Source organism: Triticum urartu, chromosome 7A (genome assembly GCF_056163025.1).
Source record: "Triticum urartu cultivar PI428250 chromosome 7A, HENAU_Tu73, whole genome shotgun sequence".
NCBI classification, from domain to species: domain Eukaryota; kingdom Viridiplantae; phylum Streptophyta; class Magnoliopsida; order Poales; family Poaceae; genus Triticum; species Triticum urartu.
Window position 1 is genome coordinate 752,643,198 of NC_141879.1, and position 16,488 is coordinate 752,659,685.

At 44.4% G+C, this 16,488-nt stretch overlaps 1 pseudogene; it reads right to left on the reverse strand.

Annotated features, from left to right (window-relative positions):
* Positions 1-13,275: 13,275 nt before the first annotated feature.
* LOC147962836 (protein FAR1-RELATED SEQUENCE 5 pseudogene) lies at positions 13,276-14,994 on the reverse strand (annotated as a pseudogene).
* Positions 14,995-16,488: the final 1,494 nt, after the last annotated feature.

The window sequence follows — 16,488 nt, forward strand, 5'->3', positions numbered from 1 at the left end:
TTCACAAAAATTCAGATTTTTGATATTTTTTAGTTTTACTGCTCATCGGTCAGACCCGATCAACATGCTCAAAATCTGGTTTTGGACCAAACTTATCTGGTTTTGAGACTTAAATGACCAAATGCCTACCAAATAATTTTGAGGGACCAAGTCTATACTTTTGATGAACTTAAGGGACCAAAAGCATACTTTTCTCATGATTGATTTTATAGGAAAAACCAACCGACTTAGTAAAAAGACCGAAACTTGAACACGCCAAGCATGCATCACTACAACACAGTAGATATTACAAGGCGTTAAAAAATGCCTTGGAAAGCTCACAAAACGCCTTCAAAAAACTGTGGTGGCACTTCTTAAAAATGCTAACGTTAATCGCGAAGGGAAAGACCTTTCTTGGCGTTTCTCGAGAATGCCTCCGATGGTCACATCTCTTGAGGCGATTTCAAAAATGCCTCCAAAGCTCTTTCTCGGCGTTTCTCAAGAATGCATCCGAAGCTGGACTGAGAAAATTATACGGTAAAAAAACCCACACACACGATTATGCTTACGCGGACCCTCATCTCTCTGCGTGTTGTGGTGCCAGGGGCCACGATTATAGCCGGGTCCCATCGTCTTTGTTTTAATGTCTGTCGCAACTCGCAAGACCCTGCCTACTCTATCTCTAACGTACACGAACCAATTTACCTGTTTAGAAGAATTCACAAGGCTTATCGCATGGCCCCCCTTTTAAACAGGCTACACTTCATCTCGATAAGCAGTATGGGACAAAAGAATGACTACTTTGATACAGAACGGCTGACGCAGATATAAAAGAAAAAAATCCCAGTTCACTGAGAAAATTGCTAGCAACCGCGACTCGAACCAGCGACCACGTGGCTACCAGTAGCAAGTCAAGCCACCAGATCGATTTAGAAAGGAGGCGGCTTTATATAATGTTGTACGCTGTGAGGTGAAGTAGAAGGCTATATATTGAATATTTAACAAATGGTAGGTTCTCTTTGTAACCGTGATTGCGAGGCGTTTCATCTGCAGAATGCCTTCAAATCGTGCTGACATTTTCCAATAAGCCTCCTATGCTTTCATGTTATACGGCGTTTTCTGAAAATGCCTCCATTTATATTAAGGCGATTTTAGAATGCCTTCAACTGAGCATTATCTGAGGCATTCTTCATAAGTGCCTTGGAAAGTAAGAGTTTTGAAGGCACTTTTCCAGAATGCCTCCAAGAAAGTCAATCCAAAGCATTTTAAAAAATGCCTTGTAGAAAACGCCCTTAATGCTCAGCCGTGTTGTAGTGCATCGGGCATACTCCGAACCCGGCACGTAACGCCCGGGAGTGACCGGGTGACCCAACTCTAACACCGTCTGGCTGACACTCGGCCGCCCACGTAGCCGGCTGAGCTGGGTAAGCAAACCCGTCTGAGCAGCCCACACGGCATAGCATCCCGTTAACGGGATAGATGGAAACAAAAGCGGTGCACCACGCGTGCTAGCTTTTTTTTTAGGCAACCTCGTAAAGCTTTATTACGTTGTCACAATGTTTACAGAGACGAAAGGAATACCCTCGCGTTGGTCTAACCAAACATGGCGGCCAACACTCAAAGTTAAAGCATGCTTTGCTAAGTTGTGAGCATCAAAGTTTGAGCTCCTAGACTGATAAACTACGTTACATGAAATAAAAAAAGAAACTTGCATCTCTATTTCCCTAACCACCGCGCCAAATGCCGTACTGCTCCTCCTGCCGATCTCACTTGCCACACCCTTGCAATCTGTAGCTGCATGTACCCTTGATATATGTAAGTCTGTTGCAAGATCAAGGCCCTCTCGCAACCCCAAAGCTTCTAAAGTAGCTGGATCTTTAACATGCTTGAAAATAAAAGCCGACGCACCTAGAAAAACTCCTTCCTGGTCCCGACATATTGCTGCCACAGCTCCGAACTGGTTTCTGCTACCCACCGCAGCGTCAACATCCAGCTTCGCGTAGCCTCCAGGGGGAGCAATCCAGATCAGGTGTTGCACAATCCCACTCCGAGTTGCATGTACACTTGGTACTATAAGCTGAATATCTTTTATGTAAGAGTTTATGAACCCATGTGTCGCCTGTGGTGATTTGAAAATGCCCTCATACAAAGCTTTCCTCCTTGCACCCCATATAGCCCACAGTGAAACTGAGAACCTAATGAAATCATCGGGTTTGAGGGCTCTCATCAAAGCAAATAACCATATTTTTGGGCACTCTTGCTGCTGAGAGCTCAGTTGGTCCAGTATGTCCTCCGATGATAGCGCCCAGGTACATCTCGCCATGGGACAATTGAGCAGCGCATGTCTCCAAGAGTCGGTCGTACCACACAAGCCACATGCCCTCGTCGTTGACATATTCCTCCTATGTAAAACGTCTCCCGACGGTATCGAGTTTCGAGCGAGGCGCCATAGAAAGACCCTTATTTTGCTTGGTACTGCGACCTTCCAGATTGCCTTCCTTTCTTTGCTTTGTCCCTCACTGGAAGATGTTGTTTGTGCCTCATCCAACCATCCCTCTCTATCATATTTTGTTCGAACTAACATGCGGTATGCAGACCCGACTGAAAAATTGCCCCGTGGTTCTTCCCCCCAGGACCAGAAATCATCAACACGTCGTGTGCACAAAGGTATCTGCATTATTGCTTCGGCATCATACTCAGTAAACACCGCCCGGATCAACTCCTCCTTCCAGGAAGCCGTAGATGGCTCAATTAGTTCGGAAACCAAGCGTGGCAGGGCTGCCACCCGAGCTACGATCGGTCTCTTGTAACTTGCTCGAGGGATCCAGTTATGATCCCAGATTCCGGTTGAAGCACCATCACCAATTCTTCTAACCACACCTTGCGCCATCACATCCCTTCCATCTAAGATTGCTCTCCAAATCTAGGACGGGTGTGAACCCAACTCAGCTTGAAAAAGTGATACCTCCGGGAAATAAACGGCCTTCAGAAGCCTTGCACTCAGAGAGTCAGTATCATTCAGAAGCCTCCACGCCCATCGAGCAAGCAAAGCTAGGTTAAAAAGCTCCATGTCCCTAAACCCCATACCTCCCATATGTTTTGGCTTGGTCATGACATCCCACGATACCCGGGCTGGCTTGCGTTTCCCCCTTCTGCTTCCCCACCAGAATTGGCGAGTGATGGATGTAATGTTGTCACAAAGCCCCCTGGGTAGCCTAAAACAAGCCATGGAGAATACCGGAATAGCTTGTGCCACAGATTTTATAAGGATTTCCTTCCCTGCCGCCGATAACAGCTTCTGCATCCAGCCTTTCACTTTCGCCCAAACTCTGTCGCGCAAATATTTGAATGTGCCATTCTTCAACTAGCCCACATCTGTTGGCATACCAAGATAGCGTTCGTTAAGCGATTCAATGTGGACATTCAGACGGTTCTTCACTTCATCTCTAAGATTCTGTGGGCACCCTTTACTGAAAAAGATTGATGATTTCTCAGTATTAGTTCTCTGACCCAAAGCATTGCAATAAATGGTCAGTAGGTTTGACACTCTTTCTGCAACCTCAGCGCGAGATTTGAAAAGCAACAGTCCGGGGTCTGTCGGCGGCGTCTCTGTCGCCATCGTTGAGATCTACCTCGTTCCCTCCCGTCGATCGAACACCGAGACGAGGCGGGGTCTTCTGATCCTTGCCCTCTCTTGGTACGGCGACTCGGAGTAGGGCAGCACCACAGTTTCAATAGTCCGGCGTTCTGCAGCGATCGGGCTAGGGTTTGGCTTATGGCGACGAAGATGGGTTCAGGATCCGCGACAGCTGATGCCTCTTCATCTGCGTCGGAGGTAGAAAGGATGATGGCGGAGCTGGGCCTCTGTGAAGATGACATGGATGATGTGGTGGTAGATGAGGGTGCTATTCCCCAAGATGCAGCTAGATGGATGGCGGTAGCTAGGGTTCATATCGATAAACCCTATAGCCAAAATTGGTTCTTCAGAAACATGCGAGCAGCCTGGGATCTGGCTCAGGTGGTGAACTTCAAGCCGTTGGAGGATAATCTCTATACGCTGCAATTCCATTGCCTCGGCGATTGGGAAAGAGTCATGGAAGAGGGTCCATGGAATTTTCGAGGACATGCTGTGATCATCACCCCGTACGATGGTGTGACCAACCATCTCAAGTAAAGCTTGATACCCTGGATATCTGGATCCAGATACATGACGTCCCTAGTCTGTATGCACACCTGGTGCCGACACTGGCGGCCAAGGTAGGAGAGGTACTTTTCGCAGAAACGTCGTCGCATGACTTTACTGGCAATTTTTATCGTGTTTGGGTGAAGATCAATGTGCACAGGACCCTGAAGAATGTTGTGTCGCTTGGGAGGGAGTCAAAGAGGCAGATATACATGGTCAAGTACGAGCACCTGCCGGATTGGTGTGCAGTTTGTGGTCATCTAGGCCATACGTTCAAGGAACACGACAACGAAATCCATCCCCATCAAGCACTGGTCTTTAGGGATCTTCGTGCCTCGTGGATCATGAGGCGAGCTGCAGGCCCTGGAGGAGAACGGGGTCGCCGTGGTGGACAGCATGGAGGCCGAGGTAGCGGAAACAGAGGGACACCAAGAAGCGATAGTGCAGATTTTGGGAGGAATGATGATCACGAGCGAGGTTTGCAACCAAGCATGGAGGATATGGCTGTTGATGATCCTAGCAGAAAGCGGATGGATATGGAGGATTCAGGGAAGAATGCTATGGTGCCAGGGAAGCAACAAGGGGAGCCAAGTGCCACAGATCTAGCCATTGTCCCGGTGGGTGCTGTGGTCAGCCCGCTCCCGACCAGAGACCCGAAGCGCTCAAAGACAGAAGGGGAAGAAAGAGATAGTTCAAGAATCCCGGTGAAGAATTTGGTGGGCTCCTTCCTTCGAGGAGCGCCGCCGGGCCCAATGAGTACTTTCTACTGGAACTGCCGCGGTGTGGGCAACGGCGCGACAGTCCAAGAACTTTGCGACTTCGCGAGGAAGTTTGCCCCTACCCTGTTATGTATCGTTGAAACTCAGATAGAAGGATCTAGGGTAGAAAGCTTAGCTGCTACATTGGGATATGATAATGCATATGCATGGGGCGGCGGTGCGACCCGAGTGCACGACCGGCTTGAGTCACAAGGCGCAGCTGAAGCGGTCCATCAATCATGGATATATCAGCCGGGTCGCACAGGCACCAGCCACCGGGCATATCAGACGACACGAGGCAAAAACGCCGTCACGTGCAAGAAACCGCGTGCTGCCTCAACCGCAGGCGCAGCTGAAGCTACCCAATGATAGGTGGACCGGACCCATCAGGCAGTCCACTCATCATGGACCGTCTAGACGTGTTAGCCCGCCCGACACGAGCCGTCTGGGCAGATCGGATGGCTCATGTTGGTCCTGGGTGGCTCCTGTGGCAAGCCAGTAGCCAACTGACGGCAGGGAGGCGTTGATCGCGTGCGGAGTGCCTAGGAAGATGGGTACTCCGTCATCCTTTGTTGGAGTAACACTAGTAGAAAAAGGGCCTATTGTCCCGGTTCGTAAGGCCCATTTGTCCCAGTTTTTGAACCGGGACTAAAGGGTTGTTACTAAAGCCTTAGGCCTTTAGTCCCGGTTCTTACACGAACCGGGACAGATGGGCCTCCATGTGGCCGGTGCTACGAACCCAGGCAGGAGGGCCTTTGGTCCCGGTTGGTGGCACCAACCGGGACCAAATAGGCGCCCACGCGTCAGCAGCTGGCAGGAGCTGAGGTTTTTGATTTTTTTCTGAAAGGGGGTGGTTTAGGGGGTAATTTAGGGTGTGTTAGCTAGGTAATAGAGACAAGTGTCCTCTCTTATCTCCGTGCTTGGTTTACCAACGCTACTGCTATGCCTAAACATGGCTTAGATTAAAGTGAAGGCAACATGTGGTGCATGTCGAAAGTAATACTAATCGTAACTTGATCAAGTTTGGATTAGTACTACTTTCAACATGCACCACATGCATGTTGCCTTCACTTCAATCCAATCCATATTCATTTCACCACTGATACATAATAACTCTTCATGCCCGCATCATGCATCATCATAATAATAAGTCCTACTAATCATCATCATACAACTTCTACTCGTTATTAATAACAAGTCATACGATCATCATCCTCATAGTCATAGAACGAACCCTACTTAATTGTTCTAGGCACATGATCATCAATATTAGGTAGGACCTAAATACCCTCTTTAAGGTAAAATAGCATAAAACAATATAGACCCTGACTCTCCATTATGGAGAATGGAGATCATCATGTCTCCAATTCTTGCGCTTCGCTTCCTTTTGCTTCCAAGAACCTCCTTACGATGGTCCATACTTTTTTCCATTCTTTGATTAGCATGTCTCCACTTCTTTTAGAAATCCGGTATGGACAGTTGAGACTCGTAGGATGACCTGGCTGTATGTTCAAAACATTAAGGCTACCTTTCTGATACATCAAATGAGGCACACAATCCTCTGGGATTATCTGTTGAAATACATAGTAATAACTTCATAGTTAGCAAATGATGTACTAGTTTCAGAAGTATGCAAAAGATGCACGGATGTCGTAATAGTAAAAAATCTTACCAGGATATCTCCATAGTAGTTACCGTAGTTCAACACGTGCACTAGTGGCACGTATTGACCATAATATTGAGGAGTTTGATTGTAGATATTGTAATTCTCAAGATCAGTACAAAATGCGATCAGATGATTTTTCTCCTGATAAGTTAATTCGGAGCCTTCGGTGTAGTAGGTTCTGTCTACCATCTTCCGCACATTCTTTGAAGAATGAGAATAAGCTGTCAACTATTTTGAAATGAACAAATTAGCTAATAACTATGTTTGAGAAACTCACATAGTGGTAGAATTGGAGGCGTATCAACAAGGACCCAAATTTCCGTATTGTCTTGCTCGATTTTAGGATCACCAAGATCCATGGTGACAAGCATATCCTCATGAAAACCATAAATCTTGCAAAGTGCTTCCCATTTTTTGCAACCAAAATGAGTTACGCTCTCAGAATTGTATAGCTTTACTTCAAAATCCACACCATGATGGGTCCGTAGGTGAATTTTCTTTGTTTCGAAACTTTCATGGTCTTCGAAACCCATCCTCTCCAAGACATAACGTCTTGCATGGCACAGTCACTGGCCCACGCGACCACCACCAAACAAGGATCGGGTCAACGACGGGCTGGCTCCTCACCAACCTACGCCCCCCCGAAGGTAGCACCTCCCAATACCAGCCCGGTGGAGCCCAGTTCCAGACATGGCCCCTCTGATCAAGCCGGCCTCCTCCGCCGAGTCGACGACGAGGATGCGGGATAGGCATCATCGACGTCGATGTGGGAATAATTGCTTGAACTAAAAAAATAAACTAGTTCTATTAATTTTTTTGCTAAAAATAAACAACTTCTATATATAGTAAAATAAAGTAGTTTTGTTAAATCAACTAGTTCAACTATTAAGCACTTACTATAAATAAAATAAAGTAGTACTTACAAAAAATAAACTACTTCTATATATAGTAAAATAAAGTAGTTTTATTAAATCAACTTGTTCAACTACTAAGCACTAACCTAAAATCAAGTAGTACTTACTAATTTTAGTTTTTCCTCTACACGCCCAAGAAGCCTAGCAGGTTCACGCAAAGGTTCTTCGTCACATGCATCACGTCGATTGAAGAGCAGACCTCTAGGATTTTCCAGTAGGATAGGTCCCAAAATATAGATTTCATCTTCCACATGGGTGCACGTCTCTAAGCGTAATTGGGAACAGCTAGTCCACCGGGACCCTTTCCAAAGATTACGTGTAAATCATTGACCATAGCAAGTAAGTGATCACCGGTACGCATGGCGGGCTTCTTCCGGTGATCTGCCTCGTCTTTGAAATGCTTGCCTTTCTTTCGACATTGATGGTTGGTCGGAAGAAATCGATGATGGCCCAGGTACACATTCTTCATGCATTTGTCCAAGTATATACTTTCGGTGTCAGCTAAACAATGCGTGCATGCATGGTATCCCTTATTTGTCTGTCTTGAAAGGTTACTGAGAGCGAGCCAATCGTTGATAGTTACAAACAGCAACCGTGTGCATGTTAAATTCCTCCTGTTTGTGCTCATCCCACACACGTACACCGTTTCCATTCCACAGCTGTAAAATTTCTTCAACTAATGGCCTTAGGTACACATCAATGTCGTTGCCGGGTTGCTTAGGGCCTTGGATGAGAATTGTCATCATAATGAACTTCCGCTTCATGCACATCCAAGGAGGAAGGTTATACATACATAGAGTCACAAATCAGGTGCTGTGGTTGCTGCTCTGCTCCCCGAAAGGATTAATGCCATCCACGCTTAAACCAAACCATACGTTTCTTGGGTCTCCTGCAAACTCAGCCCAGTAATTTCTCTCAATTTTTCTCCACTGCGACCCGTCAGCGGGTGCTCTCAACTTCCCGTCTTTCTTACGGCCCTCTCTGTGCCATCGCATCAACTTGGCATGCTCTTTGTTTCTGAACAGACGTTTCAACCGTGGTATTATAGGAGCATACCACATCACCTTCGCAGGAACCCTCTTCTTGGGGGGCTCGCCGTCAACATCACCAGGCTCATCTCGTCTGATCTTATACCGCAATGCACCGCATACCGGGCATGCGTTCAAATCCTCGTACGCACCACGGTAGAGGATGCAGTCATTAGGGCATGCATGTATCTTCTGCATCTCCAATCCTAGAGGGCATACGACCTTCTTTGCTGTGTGTGTAGTGTCTGTGTAGTGTCGGGCAATTCGTTATCCTTTGGAAGCTTCTTCTTCAATATTTTCAGTAGCTTCTCAAATCCTTTGTCAGGCACAACATTCTCTGCCTTCCACTGCAGCAATTCCAGTATGGTACCGAGCTTTGTGTTGCCATCTTCGCAATTGGGGTACAACCCTTTTTTGTGATCCTCTAACATGCGGTCGAACTTCAGCTTCTCCTTTTGACTTTCGCATTGTGTCCTTGCATCGACAATGACCCGGCGGAGATCATCATCATCGGGCACATCGTCTGGTTCCTCTTGATCTTCAGCAGCTTCCCCGGTTGCAGCATCACCGTATTCAGGGGGCACATAGTTGTCATCGTCCTCTTCTTCTTCGCTGTCTTCCATTATAACCCTTATTTCTCCATGCCTCGTCTAAACATTATAGTGTGGCATGAAACCCTTATAAAGCAGGTGGGTGTGAAGGATTTTCCGGTCAGAGTAAGACTTCGTATTCCCATAATTAGGGCATGGACAACACATAAAACCATTATGCTTGTTTGCCTCAGCCACTTCGAGAAAATTATGCAGGCCCTTAATGTACTCAGAGGTGTGTCTGTCACCGTACATCCATTGCCGGTTCATCTGCGTGCATTATATATAATTATGTGTGTCAAAAGTAAGAAAATTAGACAAGTATCTATCTAAAGTAAGAATTTTTTTCTTTCAGAAAGAAGATAAGAACAAGAGGCTCACCACGGTGGTGCCGGCGACGAGATCGGCGCGGGCGATCGACGGCGGTGAAGACGGGGACGGGGCGTCACGGACCGCTAAACCTAGACAAATCTCAGGAAAAATGGAGCTCGGAGGTCGAGCTTCGAGAGGAGAAAACTTAACTAGCATGGCTCGGGCATTTCATCGAACACCTCATGTGCATAGGAGGTGAGCTAGAGCACCAAAATGCCCTCCCCTCGCCGGTCAAAAAAACAGAGCAGTGTGGACTGCTCTACTCGCCGGCGAGGGGTATATATAGGCACCTCATTTGTCCCGGTTCGTGGCTGGAACTGGGACTAAAGGCCACCCTTCTGTCCCGGTTCTAGGCACGAATTGGGACCAATGGTTGTGGGCCAGGAGCGAGGCCCATTGGTCCCGGTTCGTGCCGAGAACCGGGATAAATGGGTCCACATAAACCGAGACAAATGCCTCCTGAGGCCCGGCCGGGCCCCTGGGTGCACGAACCGGGACGTATGCCCCCCATGGGTCCCGGTTCTTGACTGAACCGGGACTAATGGGCTTGGCGGGTTCCAACCAAAGCCCTGTTTTCTGCTAGTGTAAATACAAATACTCACGCATTTGAGAAATTCTTCTACTAGAAATAACTCAATTGCACTAATATTTACTAGCAAAAGTGTCATGTGTTGCAACAGGAAGAAAAATAAATTGTACACCCCTAACTTAGGTCCATGTTCATGTTCTCCTTGGTAGCTTGCTAGCTCGAAGAAAACATAAACATAAACAGTTTGGCCATTATCTAGTTCAAGAAATCAAAAACAAAATGCTATCCCAGACGATTTTACTGTGTAACACTAAGGTACAAAAAAGAAGAGATGCCCCAGGATTTTATCAATAATCAACGAATTAGAGGCCAAGTACACATTTTTTGAAATTTCACATTGAACAAAGGCACGAGTAAGTTGTCAAAAAGCAGAATCAGCGCTTTTAAGTATTGTGCACCCTTTCTATTTTGTTCCAGTACCATGACAGTCTGCCTTTCTTTCTTTAGGTTGATATTTACATGCGATCAATGGGGGCAAAAAAGGGGCAAACAATAGCTCTACAAACATTTAAGATGGAGAATAACAGTCTTTAATAGTGCTAAATGGTGCAAAATATTTCCACAATTAAATGTTGAATGCAACTTCACTAAGCAAACCTGAAGAATTTCATAAAAATTGTCACTGACTTGACATAGAATCAAAATACATATATGTATGTGGATGGTTGTTAATTAAAAAGTGTTAGAACAGACATGTTAAACCAAATTGTTTTCGGTACTGGATCCAATTCACAAACTTACTTGTGGACTGAAAAGTAGGATGCTTCTAAATTCTACTTATTAGGTTTCTGTCCAAAATAGTTGTGAATTAGTAGCGAGGTGTTCACGTTGTAACTAACTTCATATAAATTGGTGACACGGCATCATATCAGCTTCATGACGTATATAAATTGATTTTTTTTGTCTGTGGCGGGTCCTAGAACTAGAACGGTGCATCAGTGAAGGACGTAGCTAGCGGGCATGCGCTGAACTGATTTCCATGTAAATGCAAATTTCGTAGACGTATATAAATTGATACGGTTCCCAGCACGAACTCGGTTCCCAGCACGCACTATTGTGCAGGGCCAACGGGTGGCCGACACCTGTCCTGGTAGGACCCCACCACTTAATAAAATATTTTCCTTTTCTTAATTTACTGAAAATGATTTTTCTTTGCCTTATTCCAGCGTACCGCTGCTGCCATTCCCTTTCCACAGCCACTCATTCCATTGGGAGGGAGTGAAATCCACCCTTCAGGTCAGTCGCCGGCGGCAAGACCGGAGCTGTATAGGGCCGTTCGTCTCTAACACGCTTCGCCGCCCGAAGCTGTCATGGCTAGCGCCACCCGTCTCCGCCAGGAGCCGCGGGGTTGGAAGGCGGTAAGGCAGGACTCGCCGCCGCTCGCCTGGGGCCGTTCTTGGCTGGAGGCAAGGTGAGATCCGTCACGGCTAGCTCCGCTCAGCTAAGGCGCGCTGCACCACACTCGGCCGTGGACTTGGCCGGCGGCAAGGCAGGGCCCGTCGCTATATACGTATGCATGCGAGCTCTTTACTGGTAGCAATGTACTAGCTCTGTACTACTAGTAGCTATGTACTCAACTCTCAAGTATGCAAGCTATGTACTCTCCTATGCTCTTCAGTCATACAGTGCAGAGGAAATCAGAAATTGGTGAAAGCACCTTTTAGTGAATTTAGTGCCTATAAGACCACATTTAGCTAGGGAACTAAACCTCAGTTACACATCTAACATATCAAAAGAAATAACCAGCAAATAATCCATATATTTTTATTTGAGCATAAAACCATTGTGCATCTAACATCAAAAGGAACGGTAAGATACATTATTACATCTCAAGGGAACTGTCTTGTAGAGCAATCCTGAGATACAAAGTTTACATATAGAGCTATTTAAAAGTGTTTATCTTGTATGTGACTTGATTGGCTACCCAAGACCTGGAAGAACAAAGAAATGATTTCTTAGGAGATATAAACAGTAAACTTCATTTGGGAATATGACTTGCAAGTGAACAATACCTGAATTAGCTGCTGGTCATTTTTGAGATGTTGGCCATCACGAGTCCGATAGCATTTGGGAACTCTACATACAATGTTGATTCAAAAGTCAATACAAGCAAATGGCATGTGCATGTTCATTTTAATTTCGAGCGATTAACTAATAAAATTCTACCTGACTTGGTTGAGTGCTAGTTGGCGCCTGGTGATTATGAGATGTTGGACATCCGGAGTCCGATGACACCACAAAAGTCTACATGTAGTGTTAATCAAAAAGTAAATGACCCGTGCATGCTCGTCTTAATTTTAGCAATTAACTAAATAAACATAGATGACCTGGTTGAATGCTATGATAGAAATATGGTTGTTGTGGTCGCAAGCCAAGTAACTGTTGAAAACTAGTAGTGCTTGCCGGTGATAGCGGAGGCAAGCCATGCTGTAATACTTGCAAATTATAGTTCTCAGGTTGTGGTACCGATGTCATGGTACCCAGCAGTACATGCAAATTATAATTATGTGCATGTGGTAATGGGGAAACAGATTGTGGCGCCGAAGGCATAGTGGGCGGCAATACTTGCAGATTGTAATTCGCAACATTTGGCACTGGAGGCATAGCATGCTACAATACTTGCAAATTGTAATTAGCAGCATTTGGTAGTGGAGGCATAGCATGCTGTAATACTTGCAAATTATAGTTCTCATTTGATATGCTGAAGCTAGGATTTGGTCTAGATGATGTAGAAGCACAATCACCACTCTTATTCTTGCATGTTGTTCCTTGACCTATTTGCAAAACAATTTGTCAGATCTATTTCAATAACCTAACCAGATATTTATTTAGCTATTTCTTGTGGAATACCATACCTTTATTATTACATTTATTCTTATTGTTCAGCTCCAGTCCAGATTTAATCCTCTTGTTGCTATTTCCTTGTTCTTTTCTCTTTATTCCCTGTACTTGACTACATTCTCAAGGTTGCATTCAACTGGTTGCTTTCTGTGACTACATTCTCAATGTTGCATTCAACTGGTTCCTTCTCTGCTTGTTTATGATTTGGTGATATATCTTTTGATTGATTTCCATGTAAAATTTGGTCCACCTTTTCCATTAGTTCAATTGGCATACTTTGCAGTAGTGCATATGCCTCTTTGCTTGTTGCTGCTTTGCTCAAAATGTTATTGTAAGTGCGGCATAATGATCCATACTACCTAGCTAGCATAACTCTTGTATCTTCATCATCACTGCACTTTTGAATTGCCTGTGAGGGCCCTGATTTTGCTCGCCTTGTCCATCTTGTCAAGATATATTCCGGTGCCAACTCCTTTATATTGTTGTGGTCCAACACCTTCAATGCGTGACGACACAATACCCCAACAAATTCAAACTTTTTGCATGAGCATGAAACTTTTGATCCATCGGGATCAAATTTCACAGTATGACTATTTTGGCTAGCTGAATGGGTAACCTTGAATTCAGAAATAGAGCCAGTACGACCACTCTCGTACACACAATATCCCATTACCATGTCAAATTCTCCTTTAAATATCTCAAACATAGCAGATGTATATACTTTCGATGTTTGTATAAGCATCTGCACATATGGCACCTTTGGTGATGTTCGACTCGCATAGAAATCACTTTCCACTTCAGCATACCTTCTATCACCCACGGTCCTCTCATAGTGCTTGAAGAAATCTAATAAATCAAGGCGAACATGCAGGTATCGTTTCAATAGTGCATTCATACTCTCGCTTCTTTGTGTGGATATCATATCTGCAGAAAAGGTTTGTCGACCATAAACCAAAGCCGACTTCTCCTTGTTCTGTAATAATCTATGTAGCCAGTCATTATCTTCCAAATTATATTTCACTAGCATATCATTCCAACCTGCTATGAATTCATCAACTTCTTCAAATCATATACACACTTGCCAAAATATTTCTTAAATGTCTTGGAACCTTGAAAAACATGAATCAAATGTTTTGCAGCGTTCTGATACATGTGCCACACACATAGACGATGTATTGAGTTAGTAAAAACCTTGCCAATGGCACTAATAATGGCAGCATATTGATCGGTCAATATTGTCTTCGGTTCTTTTCTTGACATGGCCCTTTTGAATGTTTCAAACAACCATTCAAACGTCTTTGATGTTTCATCATACAATAATGCAGCTCCAAAAACCACTATTTGTTTATGATGGTTGAAACCAACAAAAGGGGCGAATGGTCTGCCATAACTATTTGTCTTAAAGGTTGTGTCAAAGCATACTACATCACCAAAGTAGTGATAATCTAATATTGATCTTGCATCTGCCCAGAATATATTGGTTATCATCTCATCTTCATCTACTTGTATAGCATAAAAAAGAAGGATTTTCCATCTGCTTGTCCTGTAGGTGTTGAAGAATGGCACCTGTATCTCCTTCTTGGATTGACTACATACGCTTTGATCGGAGATAATTTTTATAATCCTTTTGACCAAAGCTAAGACATCGCCTACCCCCTGCTTGTCTACTCATCATTTCATGACCAGATTTTGGTCTAATACCTGAATCATTCAATATGTCAACCTAGGCCTTCTGAGCTTCTGTAATTCTTCTTTGAGATCGTAGTAGATGGGCTTTGCATGGAGTTACGAGTTCATGATTATGAGCATCCTCAAAGCTGCTTACAACATATTTTCCATTAGCACTTATTTTGATGGTCATATCTGCCAGACACTCAACTCTTGTATCTGCTCGCTTCCGCTGACATTGTTCCTTGCTCTTGTCCTTGAAACCTGCCTTCGAGCATACAAATTTCTTTGTTCGAATAACATTCGTTGAGGATTTATCATGCCAAAATTTCCTGACACTGAAACCAACATGACCTGCATATGCATTATAAAACTCATATGCTATCTCTTCATTCTCAAATTCCATTCCTATCTCTAGTTTTCACCTTTTTCTGTAATCATCATATGTGTTTTGACCTGCCTCTCCCACATTTTTGGTGTCATGATCTACACAACATAAAAAATATCATATACTAATTAGTTCACGGACGACACGTGGAGTAAAAGTTCACACGATATTCACATTCCTGGTTTTAGTGAAACCTGAAAAGCACTTAAAGATAGAGCATTTTTTTCCGGAAAACAACACATGGTATTCACGGGAGCATTAGCAAAATATTGATCTTTTTCTTTGATACAGTAATATCTATCATTAGAGTTAGCAAAGAAGATAATAAGAGAATTCAGAATAGCTATGAGAAAGACTAGTCCAATCCATAATGATGTACTGGAAAATACAACATCCTTATTATTTGACCAACCATCAGGAGAAGCAAATACAAGGGGTACACTAATTACTAAGACCGAGGAAGTTGCAACTAATGCAAAAACAACTACAACATGAACACAAACGAAATCATTGAGTTTCGTATAGAAAGAAAAGGAATCACTTCTATTCTCTTTTCTTAAGTATAAGAGGGAGAGGTCTAGGATAATAAGCTCATGAGCTTGGTCTTACTTCACCCTAAACGAAAGAAGACTTCCATATCCAAGTTTAGCTCAGACGTAGCTATGTCAAAGGAGAAATCTCAGGTAGTAAAATTTATAATAAACTTAGGTGGTACTTTGATGCATAACATGCGCAACATCGTAGGAGTAATCATCACTAACAAAATTATAATGCAATTCTGAAGGATTAATTTGCATGTGTTTGAAAGAAACAGGGCTACAGAAGATGAAGTACTGGGAGTAATTTGTATGATCAAGAGTGTTGACAATCTGTACATCCCAGGCGCAAGAACATATCTACGGACGATGAGGTGGCAGGATCGGACGATGAAATGGCAGGAGCTCCGTCCATGCTGAAGAACACCGTAGATGTTGATCCACGGAGAGGACAATTTCCTATCAATCTTGATCTATATATTCTCCTTTGATCCAGGGGCAACAATTAACAATGGAATAGATTGGTATGAGAAAGGATGGATGAAGCCACGAAGAGATTTTGGCGGCAATCTGTTGTTATGCGAGAGAGAAACATGTCGTTTTGCTGATTTTATGGAAGCTAACTGCAATTAGAGAGATACACTGGGTTGTTTAAGTGCTGGGGTTTTACCAGGACAGGTGTCGGCCACCCGTTGGCCCTGCACAATAGTGCGTGCTGGGAACCTAGCGGGAGAGCCCGACCCCCAAGGTGTGACCTAGGATGGCTGGTAGCAGCCTTGGCATCCTACGTGGAGGTAGGCAGCTCGATTCCTGACCGGCCAACTATTTTTTCCTTAGTAAGGTTGCAATGCCTGCTGGGCTTCATGGGCCACAACACAGGTGGCGGCAAATTTTTGTGCTCACTATATGAGCGAGTGCAGCTGAAAAGGTCCAAAAATTATAGCCATGAACGAAGCGGAAAATTAGTACAACCTCG